The sequence below is a fragment of the Chionomys nivalis genome, chromosome 24 (genome assembly GCF_950005125.1).
Source record: "Chionomys nivalis chromosome 24, mChiNiv1.1, whole genome shotgun sequence".
Classification (NCBI taxonomy): domain Eukaryota; kingdom Metazoa; phylum Chordata; class Mammalia; order Rodentia; family Cricetidae; genus Chionomys; species Chionomys nivalis.
The window spans coordinates 14,254,389-14,267,954 of record NC_080109.1 but is presented as its reverse complement, the minus strand read 5'-3'; the positions used below and the strand labels follow the sequence as shown (position 1 = coordinate 14,267,954).

The 13,566-nt window shown below is 44.0% G+C and overlaps 1 protein-coding gene across 1 annotated transcript in view; it reads right to left on the bottom strand.

Moving 5' to 3' along the window:
- The window catches only part of Veph1 (ventricular zone expressed PH domain containing 1), a 186,065-nt gene extending 184,781 nt beyond the window's left edge, over window positions 1-1,284 (bottom strand). Inside the window, exon 1 of the mRNA XM_057757263.1 lies at window positions 1,233-1,284. The gene's annotated coding sequence lies outside the window, so the exon portion shown is untranslated. The remainder of the gene's footprint in view (window positions 1-1,232) is intronic.
- Window positions 1,285-13,566: the final 12,282 nt, after the last annotated feature.

The window sequence follows — 13,566 nt, the reverse complement described above, 5'->3', positions numbered from 1 at the left end:
GGTCAATCAAATGACCTTTTTAAATGTTTGCCATTTTTCCTTGTAGGATTTTCTCTTTTGTTAGTTGTGAGTACTATATGCCAGACATTCATTCATATGTGAGTGCACGTAAAATAATCTTCATAACGCTAACCACTCAGTCCAGGAAACGGACATTGGCCGCAGTTGGGATGTGTGTCTCTCCTGCGTGGAAATAGCATGCTATTTCAACTGCTGTATGTATTTATTCCCTTTCTTTCCTTTATGGTTTCCTGATCTTTGCAGTCATCTGATTAGTTCATGTGTTTTCAAATGTTGATAGTAATGTGATAAGACAGTATATTTTGTGACTCTTTGACTTATGCTCAGCTCAACATTTTATCTTTGGGGTTCATTCAAGGACCCTTAACTGGTTTTTATTGCTACAGCTATGTGGGTGTCTGTTGTGCGTTCCCTGCTGCTTTAGTTACTAGTCCATCAGTAGCCATTCGACTTGCTGCCATCTTCCTGTTATAGAGAGACTGTTCTGGGCATGCTCACCCACCGTCTCCTGGGTCACACGTGCACAAGTCTGACATGGGGTCTATACTTGGCACTGGGATTGTTAAATTCATAGGAGATGTGGGTGCCACACACTAGGAAAAGGTACTTACATTCCAAAGTAATTGGCCTGGTTTAGATTTTCCCTTGCAAAATGGGCCGTAGTTCATTAGCTGACTTCATCAAACGCAGTGAATATTATTTAACTTTTTAGTTTTTCCAGTCTACTGAGTATAAAATTCTCTCTCTCCCCCCATCCTCTGATCTCTTCCCATTTCCCTGTCCTGGTTTCTCCTCCCACCGTGTGTTTGTGGGGGGTGGGGTGCAGGGGATATAGAGGTTAACATTGGATTTTTTTTCTATTGTTCTCCATCTCGTTTCTTGAGGCAAGATCTAAACCTGGAGCTCATGACTATTTCAGCAAGGCTAGAGGGCCAATGAAGGTCCCAGACCCACCTGTCTTTGTCCTCTCAGTGTCAGGATGACAGACTCGTGCTGCTGAGCCTGACATTTACACAGGTGCCGAGGATCAAACCCAGGTCCTCATGCCTGCCCGCCGACCTTCTCTCTAGCTCTTGCCCTATTTGGAAATGCCAATTCATCGCAGCAAAGGTGAGCATGGTAATGTTTACCCTCCACAGTCAAACAGCAGGATTTAGAAACCCCCATGGAAGCACAACTCTGCATTCATGAGAATGTTCAGGAAGGCTTACCTGAGCAAGAAAGACTCGCGCTATACGTGGGCATCACCATCTTCACGCTGAGATTCCAGACTGAATGAAAATGAGAAGGCAGCAGCGTTCATCTCCCTCTGCTTTCTGACCAAGAACAAAATCTTGCCAGCTACTCCACACGCCAGCCACCAGGGCTTCCTCGCTACAACGAACTGTACCTTTAAACAGTGAGACAAAGACACTTAAGAAGCTGTTGTCAGTTATTTTGTCCCAACAACGATAAAAGTAACACATATAAGCATCTTTTAACATGTATTTGTCACTTAAAAGCTTTGTTTTGCAAGGTGAAAATTCAGAATTTTTCTTACTCTCCCATATGGTTGTTTACCTTTTTCTTGTTGAATGGAAAAGAGTTCTTAAAAACAACAACAATGAACCAGTGTCTCCTGTAGCCCAAGATGGTATATGAAGGCAAAGTCAAAGCACTTCTGATACGTGGTGATTGTGGTGATGAGATTTGCAGGTCCTTGGTAGGTGAACCCAAGTTCCCAGAGAGAAGTTGCATCTGCTGATTACAACAGCAATGGTCTGGGGCACGTTAGAACGCTGCTGCTTCATAGCTTAAGTATGTATTCTCTCAGACTTTCTCTAGTTTCCTTTAACGACCATTAGCTGTCCACTTCAGTGTGTGACCTGGCATGCTGTGACTGTTAGGTAAACCCTTTGGAATCTATGAACACGTCTCCATCAACCCCAGAGCCGAGAACATTGTCAGCTAGCATCTGAGACATAACCCACCGGATGTATCCATCAGTGTGTTGGAAAAGTATGTGGATTGTGACTTTGTCCTATGACCGTAAAAATCTCCATGAAAGGACCACCATGTCGGAACAGGGAACTTGGATGTAATGGTTCATCTCAGCCATCAGTTTTATGAGACATAGAATCACCTGGTCTCTGGTCATCCTGAAGAGGATCATCTTATTGAGATGGGAAGATCTGCCCCCTGGGAGTAGTATCGCTTACTCAGTGGGGACGCAGGTCTGTAGAGCATAGAGAGAAGGAGCTGAGCGTTCGCATCTTTCTTTCCCTGTTTCTTGTCTGTGCCTGCAACGGGACCAACTTCCTCTAGTGCTCGCTGCTGTGGCTTAGTTACCGTGATAGACTTTACCTTTGGACTCTGAGTCAAAGTAAGCCTGTTCTCCCTTAAGTTGCTTTGGTCGGAGTATTTCATACAACAAGAAAAGAAGCTATGACACTGGGTTAACCGCAACCCATATTCCCAGCCATGGCCCCTCACACTTGACTTCAGAAGAATCTATATCTCATCCCCTCTGAGGAGAACTGTGTTTTGTACTGGGACACTTCACCAACTGAGAGATGTCTCCAGCCCTCAAAAAGTTCTTCATACAAATATTTTAATGAATTCTTTCCCAAATAAATACATTCAAGTGTAAGTATGTTGAATTCAAACATGTGATTCAACTTTGTGCCTTTAATTATATACCTTTTCATGATATTTTTCAGTGTATTTTGGTTGATTTAATGTAGACAAAACTCTAAATCTTTTCCTTTGGTTTGTATTTTCTCTTTCTTAAGAAATCCTTCCCTACACAGAAATCAGAAATGCATTCTCTTTGCTGACTCCTAGACATGGTTAAGCTTTGCATTTTCTATTTTAAGTCTTCAGTTTTTACAAAATTATGTGTGTTGTGTTGTAGGGTTCTCTTATATTTCTTTAGATTGTCGACACTAGTCAGAAAACCATCTGCTCCAGGGCTTGTCTCTTCTACAGTGACCTGCGCTGTCATTCCCACCTATGCCAGTGTCTTCCAGGGAATGCTCCGTTCCGGGCTCCATGCTTGGTTCTTTTGGATTAGAACCCCCTCTGGCACCATCGCCCCATCATCTTATTTACATAGTCCATAGGCCAACTTGCTTGATCTTTTTCTTTAATATCTAAATTTTTTATTGAGATGGTATAAAACTAACAGATAATTTTGGAAGAAATAACATCCTTACAATATTGAAATTCTCTACCCTTGATCATGTCCTAATCTCCAAATTATTTTGGTCTTCATTCAAGCTTTCTGATACACTGGTGTTTTCATATGCAGCTTGCTTTTTTTTTTTTTTTTGCTATTTACTTCATTTTAGTGGCTATCAAGAATGTATATTGATCAGAGTGCTTTGAAAGCAAGGTAGCACTGTGATTGAAGCAGGCAGAAGCAAGTCTTAGGATGTACGGTGGCAGCTCTTGGCTTGTGTGCTGGGAAGTGCTTTCCATAGAAACTACTTGTAACATTAAACATGAGAACATGCGGTGATCTGGGCAGGCGGGGTGCAGAATGGGGGCCATGGCATGCAGATGGTAGTTAAAAATATCGGTAACCTCAGGTGTAGCAGCTAAGCAGACATAAATACAGCAGTACATATATGTGTATATATGATACATGTATGTATAGTTGCGTGTGCTCGATATGTATCCTTTGTAATGAAATCTTACAACAAATATAATGGAGATTTTCCTAACTGAACACTAGCTTTGGTAATCCAAACACTTCAATGGCTTCGCCATGATTCCTTGATGACTGTTCATGCCCAGGGAGGGCATTTGCTAGTCCAGGTTTCTCATTTCATATTTCAGTGTTTGCCAAGGAACTAAGACCAGTGACAAGCCCTTTGCTTGCTGAGTGTGACTTTTAAAATAAATGCTTTCTTTTTGATGTTAGAGGGAGATCTGTGGAGTTTTGCAGAGTGCCACAGAAATCTAGATCTAGTCATGATGGCAGCATTGAGTGACAGAATATGTCACACAGTAAAAACATAGTATGAAGATAATAGGTATTAACCCTGGAAGTTTTCGCTTCCTGATCTTATGTTGGCCAACGTTTCTCAGCTCATGGGACAAATGGGGAATGAAATGTAAGACGCATTTTGAGGCTTTTCTTTTATGGCCATTCTCTCTCTCTCTCTCTCTCTCTCTCTCTCTCTCTCTCTCTCTCTCCCTTATTCCTTCATGTTCTGCTTAAAATGTTCAATCTTGATATATATACACACACAGGATTGATTCATAGACTCAACTGTAGGAGATTTTCGGATCCAAATATTCTAGTCCCGGTTTTCATTTTTTCGCTGCTGTTATTTGAGAGCCCCTTGATAAATGTCAACAAATGCACTCACTATAACAAATGCCATTTATAGAGAACCTTTGGTTCAGTTTTACTCTCTTAACCTTAAAGAAATACTCATGAAATTGAGGGTGCAATGCATTATTCCTGGTTCATCAAATATTCCTGGAAATAAACTTGGGCTGTGGACACCTGTCAAAGTAAAGTTTCTTCATGTACCATGTTTGACCCAAAGCCATTCTCATTTCACTTGAGAGAATCTGCTCAAAATTAGAATGACGAAAGTAAATAAATAAATAAAAGCAAACAAAAAACAAAACAAATAAACAAAACCCCTCTGTTCCCTGCCCTCCAATAGTGAACACTGAATGGCAAGGCAGCCGGCAGCCAGCTCCGGCCTCGGCACTCCCCAGCCTGCCAATCTTCCCCTTTGTCTGTAGATCATTCCCTTTTGGGTCTGCTTGTGCCCTTTGTCTGGGACTGCCATCGTCTGTGTTGCCGGGCTCCCTCTGAAAGGTGGGTAAACGTATGCCCTGGGAACGCAGCATTCCTGCAGCTGCAGTGCCAGCCGGGCAGCTCAGAGAAAGCAGCTGAATGGACTTACCGACTGGTAGTCAGTCCCTGCTTGTACATGGGCCAAGTCACTGGGGCATGTGTGGCTGTATTCAGAGTGGGCTGTCAACCTCCCCATCAGCATCTTGTCAATAGCGGGGGGACAGCAGACTTCTGTGACAATCCAATTTGCACATCTCATTTGTGATCATCTGCCTCTTGGGCTTAATTGATTTATATTCTTTAGTCATCTCTCCAGCTTGGGCATTCTTGGTTTATTAAGTCCTGATTCCTTCTCAATGGCATGGGGCATTTCTTACAGTGTTTGATTAAAGAAGCCTTTCTTTCCTCCCCTGCCCCCGTCCTTTTCTTTCCTTCCTTCTTTTCAAGGTCAGACGGCTTGGGTATTTCCCGAAGGCTGCCACTGGCTTTTAGTGCCACATGTGTCTATGATGCCACTGGCAGGCCCTTCCACTTGCATGGCTGAGTCTATTAAGAACCAGCGAAGCCTGAAACGGAGAATCAATGTTTCATTTGCATCAGAAGGCTCTGCATAGCATCACATCCTGCTGGACACAGGCTGGACAGCATCTTAATACCAATCAGCTTTAGCCAACAGTGAGTTTTCAGGATTTCTACTCTGAAACCCACAAATGCTAGCTCTGGCCCTGCCTGTGTTCTAAGACACTTGTCTGCCCCCTTGCCAGACTGTACAATTTGACACTCTTGTTCAGCGACTTCTCGCTCATTAAACTGATCAAGATACAAAACTTGTTAGTTAATTTTTCATGCACTTGGGGGATCTGGTTGCATATTTTAATGATCTGCTCTCAGAATGTGCTGATCAAACTGCATATTTTGTTGATTCGCTGTGACACAGCCCTAACTAACCACGGAGTTGCTTATGCAGGGTCCTGGTTGATGTGAGCTGCATCCGGGAAGCGCTGAGTAGATACTGTGTGTGCTAATTGAGCCGTGCAGCTCCACAGAGGCGTTGACACATTCCTTACTGATTGATCTGAATAATAACCATTTGGAAATTTCATATTCCGTATCTCAGGGCTCGGAAGATATCAAAACCAATATTTATTTGAGTAACAGTCATGCTAGTCAAACCTTAAGGCAGTTTTTTTTTCATTTCCTTGAGGTTAGGTTGTGAAAATAGAAGAGATAGGCACACACGCATGCACACACGCATGCACACACACATGCACACACGCATGCACACACACACACACACATACACACATCGTGCATGATGGAGACAAAGAAGCCAAGTGAAACCAGACAAGGCCAAGTAGAAAGACAATGGTAACACTTAGCTGGATTTTCTAGATCCTATGGCTGCAGAGGCCTTAGGCATTGGCTTTGTGCATTTGGAAAAGAAGCTCTATATAACCTGCTGTCTCGGGCCACAAAACACTGACCCGCAGTAAAGCATCAGGTGGAGGTATGCCAAGCCATTGTGAATGAAGAGTCAGAAAATTCCAGGGCTTTCCTTAGAAGGCCAATGATGCTTATGCCTCCTAGCAAACCAGCCAGTCTTCAGATTCCATTTGTTAACTCTGCCCCCCCCCCTCAGGTTTTGAATCCTCTAAAGCAGGAATAGCCAGATCATGAGTTTGTTGTTGTTGTTTTTTGTTTTGTTTTTTGTTTTTTTGTTTTAAATAATCCCAACCAAACAAATGCAGAGGCCAACAACTGGACACTGTGCCGGGGTTGAGAGAGCTGGGAACACTCAGTCCTAAATGGCAGGTCTTCATCAGTCCCTTCACTTCAGAGCTTAGGGAATTGTTCAGAAGAGAAGGCAGGAAGAGCCAGTGGGGATGGAGGACACCAAGGACACCAGACCTGAACACAGTCGTGCACAGGGATGCACAGGGATGCATATGGGATGCACAGGGATGCATACGGGATGCACAGAGATGTACAGGGATGCACAGAGATGCATATGGGATGCACAGGGATGCACAGAGATGCACAGGGATGCATATGGGATGCACAGGGATGCAGAGGGATGCACAGGGATGCACAGGGATGGACAGAGATGCACAGAGATACATATTGGATGCATAGGGATGCACAGAGATGCATATTGGATGCACAGGGAAGCACAGAGATGCACAGAGATGCATATTGGATGCACGGGGATGCACAGAAATGCATATGGATCCAGCGATGAGGGAGCATGGACACAGCCCCTACCCCTAACCCAGAAACTATCTCCAGTTGATAACTGTTCACAAGTGAAGAATCAATTTTTCTCTAATGGAATCTCCCTGGGTATACATATCACAGTTTAGGGCAGGCCCCCTATCCAGCAATAGATGACCAACTCTAAACAAACTCAGTGGTATTTTTGGAGGATTTTAGAATCAAAATGCCTTGTCTGAACATTTTTTCCCCTTTTATCTTACAGGTCTTTTGCTTATATGTTATGGTTTCTGAATTTGTGTTTTTATGGAATTTTTGTATCTGTGAATGTTTGTGCCTCTGTGTCATGTATTTCTTGAGATTTTCATTTGGCTCTTGAGACTGGATTTCTTTGTGTAGCTTTGGAGCCTGTCCTGGAACTAGCTCTTGTAGACTAGGCTGGCCTCGAACTCACAGAGATCCTCCTGCCTCTGCCTCCCGAGTGCTGGGATTAAAAGCATGCACTACCACTGCCTGGCACTATTTTTTTCTTTTCCTTTTTCCATTTTTGTAGATGCCTATCAGTTTTCTAATGAGAGAGCAAGAAAGGGTGTGAATTTGGGAAAGTGGCGGTATGGGGAGGGAACACTAATCAGAATATAATGCATGAAAAAACATTCATTTTTAGTAAAAAAAAAATCCCGACCAAGGAAAATTATTTTACATGATGACAGAGTTTAATATGCTACTAAAGCTTAATAATAATAGAAACGGGAAACTAGAGTTGAAAATGGGTTTGAGAGTAGTGGAGTTAGCCCTTCCAGGCTAGAACTTCTGGGCTGTTGGTCAGTATGAACCTATGAAAGGACAATAGAGTAAAACTGTGGCTTATGTGGCTCATGTATTTTTTTGTCACAAGTTGAGCTCTTTCTGTTCTAATGGAGAAGTCGCCATGAACTAGACTAGTGCAGGCTTCTACACGCCCATCAAAGTTTGTTCAAGTCAGACAGCAGGCTGCATTTGACCCAGAAACAGCTGTTTGTTTATCTTTAGAACAGAGCACTTCCCATCATGCTTCAGCTAAGCCTCTGTCAAGATGAAAATAGTACATACCTTATGGGCAAGCTGGGAGAGTTGAAGGAGGCAGGAGAGTGTGTGACTTAGACAGAGCAAGCATCACAACAGTGTATCTAAGTCTGGATTACTTTAATATTATCACTTTAGCCCCTGACTGTTTGAACACTTGGGGAAGCCATACTACGTGTCATTACTGGGTTCTAGAACTTTCCTTGTGACCTAATTCAGCAGGGTCATTTTGGGCCAGGAGCCTACCGAACTATGGCAGTCAGAGTGAGACAAAAGATGATTATATTTTGGTGTACAGCTGGGACACCCTAAGAATACCCAACTTGTCAGATGCTGCACTTATACAAAGTGGTATCATATCACCAGATTTGCATATAATTGATGCACATCCTCCTATTCACTTTAAATGATCTCTAGATGATATATAATACCTAGAGTGGTGCAAATGCATCATTGAAATCTTCTTTTGTAAAAAAAATATCTTTGAGCCACAGTTTATTGAATCTGTGAATGTGGACTCTACAGACATGGAGGAATATATGTATCTGTATATATATGAACACACATATATGAATATGTATATGCCATAGAGGATGTGGTAACTTTGAAAGACAAAGCAGCCCAGAGGCACAGACATTCAAGCCCAGCATGGGAGATCAGATGACATTTTGAGGAGGAAGCAATTGCTAAACTTATGTTTGGAAAGCCAGCGGGACTTAGCCAGCCAAGAGGGCTAATGGAAAATGGGTGGTATCATGAGGAAGGTAAGGTTTAGTCAGACAAAACAGCGTAAGAACAACTGTGGGGAACTGGATTAGTGTGTGGAAGGGAAGTGATGAGCAAAGCAGAAAGAAGAAAAAGAAAACCTGGATGAACTGAGTGTCAAGAAAGAGAATAGTAGCCCACATGAAACTTTCCAGAAGGGCTAAGAAAAATCAGTTCTGAAGAAAGGATAATGAGAGTTCCCAAGGAAGTGCTTGGGAGATGTAGGCCCATTGAATGCTCCAAGGGGAGTGGTCAGTGGAGATAGGGCATCTCTATCAAGAAATTGGAAGAAGGAGCAGGAATTGGACTACAGATTTCTTAGGTGCTTTCTCACTGCTGGGATAAATGCCCTGAGAAACCAGCTTAGGGGGAAAGGGCTTATTTTTGTTTAAAGTTCCAGAGGGATATACAGTTATGCATCACAATGGGGGAGACAGACAACTGGCAGGGAAAACATGATGGCAGAAGGCTGGCTGGTCCCTTGAGTTCACACTCAGAAATAGAAAGTGGGCTGAGATGTAATGTCTCCAGGACCTACTTCCTCCAGGGAGGGTCTTATCTCCTTAAGGTCCCACAGTCTCCCAAACATGCCAGCTATTGATGAAGTGTTTGGACACATGAGCCTATGGAGACATTCACACCCAAATCATAACAATAAGTATCATAAACAGAACAGGAAATCACATAAGGGAAGCTCACAGAGGGGCTCCTCGATGCACCAGGATGCTAACGAAGGTGCTTGGATTTCAGTGGAAGACAGGACCAGCCTTGGCAGAAGGAAGACCTAGAGACATGAAAGACCAGCAAAAGTCATCCCATGAAGACAAAATACCTAGGTCTTTTAAAGCAAAATATGCAGAATGATTTCTTGAGAGTAGAAAGAGGTGGTTTGAGACAGGGAGGCGTTCTGCCTCAGAAGGGATGGCGCACTGGAACAATGAGGAGAAAGGGACAGAACATTGGAAGGAAGCCGTGACATCCCAGAAGACCGTCCGAGAACACAGATATATAATATGGCTGCACCATTTGAGACCCTGCCAACTAATGTTTGTCAGGCAAGATAGAGAAAACCAACCAGAAAATGTCACTGCCCTTGAGGAGAAAGCTGGCTGGGTGGGAACTGTAAGAAACCAGAGAGGAACAGGAGTGTAGTGTACTTGGCTCTGGCCAAGGGGTCAGCCAAGGGAAGCCAGAGACCAGAACAGATACCCAGAGTCTGGGAAGCCCAAGACCAGTGATGAGACTCAGCAAACTGGGCTTGTTTTATGACATTCACTAGGATGAAATAACTTTCACAGATAGTTGAGCTGCCTTTTATTAAAATGGGAAATCTAAAGAAACTAACCCCGGACTCGCGTATGGGTGACTTCCAAGTACTTGTAGTGGAAGTCCCCATCAGATGGCTATTTTAGCAAAGCAGCGCTTGAAGTCCAGTTTTGAAGGAGATGTGGTCCAGTCGTCTGTCCGCATGCCTCCTGCAGGCTTTCATCTGAAGAGCCAGGCAGGACTGGGTGAGGCCCGCAGCCCACAGCTACTTGACTTCTTCCCACAAGAGCCTCTCTCCCCAGCTCAAGATTTGTAGGGCATTTTCACATTCTAAAGCCCTTGAATAATCAGCGTCACATTTAAGGGAGTTAAAAGATAAACACTGTTTTAAACACATCTTTCAGAAAACTTCCCACAATCTTCCTGTTTTCCTTTTGTTTGCCCATTGGCACCATGCCAGTCCTTGAGTGGATGTGCTTGCTGCCTGAGGACACTCTCTCCGGTTCTCCTGGAGCATGGCCCCTGACCCTTGTCTGATAGTTCTCCTGGCTGCCTTTACTTGCCAGTCACAGTGAGCTGGCCACCTACCTACAAAGCAGCCTCTCTCTCACCGTATGTGGAGGGATACACTTATCACGTGCGCTCATTTAACATAGGTACACTCAACTTGGTCTGTGGGACAGCCCGACAGAAAGATGTAGCATCTACAGCCCCGCAATGTTCATGGGTATTCTTGTGTGGTTGGTGAAGGGCTGTCTAGAAAAGTCATTTTCAAAAATAGGGAGTCGAGCGTCCTTCATTGATTTTTAAGTGCATACTCAGGTAGAGAAGTGGGCATCTTAGGAGACATTACCCTTAGGAGACATTTTCCAGGCATCCCTTTCCACGAATCATTTGCTCCTCACAAACAATACTTCTGATCAATACCAGGGAATATCTAATCAGACACCATGATTGTTTCACAGGCAGGATGGCTGGAGCTGAGATCAACAAAGGAGTGGCCCGAATTCACAGAGTTAATCAGAGTTGAGATCCGCACCAAGGCTGGCTGAGCTCAGAAGCGTCCATCCCTCCGCTCTGCTGTCAGCAGACTGCTCCAAATTCTCCTTCCCGTTTGGCTATGCTCATAGCGTGCTCCGCTCCAGACACACGACTTTTTGCAGTATGATCAGCGGAATTTATTCATTGTTTCGTGCCCCCTTCAGCCTTGCCCACCTTCAAATGTCAATGATCCTGAGCACAATGCTGTTTGCGCTCTACCACCCTCACCGCTCCACCAGGGGGCACTGTCTGACCATAAAGCCGTGGAGGCTCTTGCCTGTAGGCTAAAATACAGCCCGCGTCACCCTAATGGTTTCATTCTGTTATAAGAAATGACCTTATTCAAGCTACATGCCTCATTGTTATTTCACGGAGAGGAAACAAAAGTAAAAAAGGAAACCATATAATGCTCGTGGACCGCTTTACCATAATTCATTCACTGGGTTTCTGTTAGGCTGTATGGAATCCATTAAACAGGATATTGAAGCTTATGAATGGAAACCTAGTAATTCCTCTTTAATAACATGAGTATCTTTATTTCTTAAACTTTATTAGGCACTTACTCAAAACATTACAGAAAAATGCTCGTTAATAATATGAATGATGATTTTGATTCCGTTTGCATTATTACTATGTCTAAAAGGCCCCAAACACAATGTCTGGGTTATTCGCAGAGACTGGGAAAATGACTGGCGTTTGAAAGTCAATCTTTGTGCCTGAGCCTAATTCTATCTTGACACTTCTCACCAAACCTTGTAAGGAAGGTAGTGGCGCCTACCACAGTGGTCTTTTTGTGCAGCAGAAGAAGCTAACACATGAGCCTTCAAGAGTGAGTAGCATCTGAGGGCCAGGAGTGGCTAGGCTTGGCTACCTGTGGGTATACAATGAAGTGCGCGTGCGCACACACACACACACACATACACGCACACACACACACACTGCAAACATAAGCCTCATTTTAAAGCCCCATCTACCTTGTCCTCCCTCCTGCCAGAAGTCTGGGCTCCTCCCAGGCCATCTCTGTGCCTGTGCTGTGTTCTTTTCATGGTTTTGAAGATCCTCTCTAGTGAAGAGTCTCATGATCTCCTAGACCTCTCCTCTGGACACATAACCCCTGCTTCATTTAACTCCTCCCTGAAACTTCCACAGACTTGACCCTTGGCCGTACCAGACCAAGTTCATCCACAGTGGAGCAAACTGAATACCCCCACACCTCCAGGAAAGTGCCAGCATCCTCCCTTCTCACTGCTTGCCCTGTCCTGGGAGTGGTCCTCGTGGGTACCTCGTTACTAGACCTGGGCACCTGAGAATCATATCCACTGTGGCTTCCCCTCTTCCAAAGTTTCCATGCCTTGGGCCTCTGGACTCCATGTCTAAGAACTCAGCTTCTGCTTTTCTCTGTGCTCCCTTCTCATATTTCAATTTACCTCAGGATCTCTTTGCCTCTGGCCTGATGCCTCCTCTAGCAGCCATGTCACTGGGCCCCATTTCTGGTTTTATTTTCTTCCCTAACCATTCAGCCCCACACAGAACACAGTTTAATCTGAAAATACAGATTTGATTGTAATTCCTTCTGCTTTGATTGTAAACCCTTCCACTCGTTCTGGAAATTCTGTCTTTTGCCTGTCTGAACAGAAACACCCAATTCATTGCCACAGTAAGCTGGCTCAGTGGGGTACAGAGTGGGCCAAGTTTTTACATAGCATGACTTGTGGTGATTCTTTTTTTTTTTTTTTTTTTTTTGGATTTTCGAGATAGGGTTTCTCCATAGCTTTTGGTTCCTGTCCTGGAACTAGCTCTTGTAGACCAGGCTGGCCTCGAACTCAGAGATCTGCCTGCCTCTGCCTCCTGAGTGCTGGGATTAAAGGCGTGTGCCACCACCGCCGGGCCTTGTGGTGATTCTTTAAGCCTTCTCTAATCACCTTGCTCGAGGGGCAGTGACTATATCCTATTACCCCAGTGACCCCCTTCCTAACATTTTCTCAGCCAACTACTATTTTATTAATGTTTTCTCTTCATTTATTATCTTTCCCTTCAACCATGTAACCCTTCAACCTACTTCAGTAAAACTCACTGTCCATAACAGAGGTGTACAAAATCCACAATGAAGTGAAGAATAGAAGCTGTTTGCAAATATCAATTCTTTCAAAATAAAATATGGAGGAAGTTCACATGGTTCTCTATCTGCTTCCCTACACCCGGTGTGTAACACTTATGTGGTTATTATCTGAGGACTCCCGTGTTTCCTGTGGACACCAGAACCCACTGGAACACCTACTGTTCCTCAATCCTCTGTTAGTGTCTCACCAAGACCACTAGCTCACCATCCAGAACATGCTGGCTGGTGAAGCCCATTGTCCCAGACTGACTGTGTGACTGGGATCCTTTGTCAGGACACA